The 2500-nt window shown below is 38.7% G+C and overlaps 1 protein-coding gene across 1 annotated transcript in view; it reads right to left on the reverse strand.

The window, feature by feature from the left end:
• Nucleotides 1-2500, reverse strand: part of LOC113804243 (calpain-A-like) — a 53000-nt gene that overhangs the window by 45033 nt on the left and 5467 nt on the right. The gene's annotated exons all lie outside the window — the stretch shown is intronic.

The raw sequence follows: 2500 nt of genomic DNA on the forward strand, positions 1-2500 counted from the left end.
CTCTCTCTCTCTCTCTCTCTCTTTCTCTCCCTTCCCTCCTTCCCTCCCCATCCTTCCCACCCACCTTCCCCACTCTCTCCCTCTCGTCTCCCCATGTCTCTGTATACACGTGACGTTATATTTAGGTAACGCCACACAGGAATAGTCGGTCAATACACCCACTCTCCGATTAAAAAAAAAAAGAAAAAAAATCACAGGCCACAATCTACAAGGAAGGTTCGATGCGTCTGGGTGATGCATTTTCTTATTTCGTCACGTGATCGAGATTCCAAATTTGCATAATATTTGTGATGAGAGAAGTCGTAGAAAGAGCGAACTGATGAGTAAGATGATCGTGTAAGATTCTTTTTAGGGAATGAAATAGGGAACGTTTATATTTTTTTGTGTGTTTTTAGCATCATCGAAGTTTAGACTTCATGGATGAAATATTGTGACACTAATCGCTTTAGAATTATTATATTTAATCTTTGCTGATTGCTTTATCTTGTACGCCCTGTTATAGTACCCAAAAATTGAGTAACATTTTCTATTTTTTGTATCGATTCGTCCAGTAATTACTTAAATTATTTTGTACTGATGACTTTAAAAAATCGTGCAACTGGTGCCACCAAATACGTTTTTGATTTTAAGAGAATGTAGAAAGCGAGAAAAGGTGTATAGGATATAACAATAACAATGCATAGAACAATAGCACTACAATTGGAAAGAAAACTGGCTAAAAGCAAGACTGAAAGGAAGAGGAAAATGACGAATGAAAAGGGGTAGAAGGAAGGGTAGAATAAAGAAAACGGACACATATGGAAGGGTGAACTTAAGAATAAAAAAGGAACGGAAGGGTTGTGGACAAAACCCATAGATATACGAGGTTTCGCCAGACCTGCAGGATCCACTAGCCAAGGATGGGAACAAGGATTCTATACCTGGTATCCTTCAATGAATACCGCCAAAGGACAAGATCTGAGGAGAGAGTGGATCTAAGTGAAACACACACACGCACACGCACCCACGGCTCGCACTCATACACGCACACACGCCCAAGCTGTGGGTACGTGAGGCAGAAGGTACCTGGGAGGGAGCTGATCTGACGAGGGAAGGCGAGGTCACGACAGTGATGGTGTCTCTTGAGGTCAACACGACCAAAGTGCGGTCGTCTGCCGCTTGCTGTCCTCGAGGCCCAGGAGGGAGGGGAGGGGAGGGTGGGGGGAGAGGGGAATGAATCACATTAGTAAACGAAATCGGTTATAGAGTATGATATGGTGGCTGAAGCAGATTAGTAATCAGATTTTTGGATTTTTTTTTTTTGTTCTTTCATGTTCTGAGTGTGTGTGTTAGCCTCGTAGCATGGGTCATGTCGGATCTGGAAACTCGGTTTTGAATGGCCAGAAAGAGGAAGAAAATAGAAAAAAATAATAATCCCCAAAAAACAGAAAAAGAAAAGAAGTAGAAGTAGAAGAGGAAGAATAGAAGAAAAAGAAAAAACAAGGCACACATTTCCGAGTTGTGTCTCCATTTCCTCATAAAAATGGACGCCAGTAACATCAGACACAGGACGACACAAAACATTTCGAGCTGTCCTTCCTAAGAAAAGAAAAAGGGACGAGGGATTCCGGCGAAGATTAAGAGATGAATATCCTTAAAAATGATGAAGAATAAAAGAAACAGAATAAAATAGAAAGATCGATTTAAAGGCCAAACTACAGAATCAGCAAAACACTTGAAGCATAAACAAAGCAAGCAGAACGTCACGTCGTATAGAAAACGGGGATTAGAAGGAACAACAAACAAGGACAATTATCATCATTTACACGATGCAGAGAAGAAAGAAAATGAAGAATAAGAAGACCAAAATCTACTTGAACATGCTCTCGAGTTCAAGAAAACGCGCGTGTGAAACAGATTCGAAACTGAAGCGAAACGGGAAGACAGCGGATCACAAATTGAAACATTTTGCCGTTTTTTCTTCGTGTTCGCAGGGCAGACTGACTTAATTTTGGGGGAAAAAAATAAAGGAAAAAAAATCATCACATCATGGAATATATTAGTTTGATATTTGATATGATTGATATGACTTTGTATATTTTGTTGCTAAGGGTCAGAGAGATCTAAGAGACATATAGATGTAGATTAAAAGGTAGATAATACGTATGGGCTTAGAAAACTTAAAGATAAGAGCTTATGAATAGAGATAATCCGATAGAGATATTTCCATGTGTCTTTTCTTAACGGCATTTTTATCAGTTAAAACATGATTCTAAAGTCAAAACTAGAACAAAATATAATAAATACTACAATATTAGTCCTCCATTTAAAAAAATCAATTCAAGGATCTTGGTTGATTAAACTACAATACTACAATCTCGAAAGCAACAATAACAAATAAATAAACACGTGGAAGGCTCTCCAGATGAGAGAGAGAACCCAAGACACGCAAGAAAACAAGATAATCATAGATAAAGAAGAGAGAATACAGTAAAAAGGGAGAAAAAACTTCCGAAATGCA

The sequence above is a fragment of the Penaeus vannamei genome, chromosome 10, assembly GCF_042767895.1.
Source record: "Penaeus vannamei isolate JL-2024 chromosome 10, ASM4276789v1, whole genome shotgun sequence".
Lineage (NCBI taxonomy): Eukaryota > Metazoa > Arthropoda > Malacostraca > Decapoda > Penaeidae > Penaeus > Penaeus vannamei.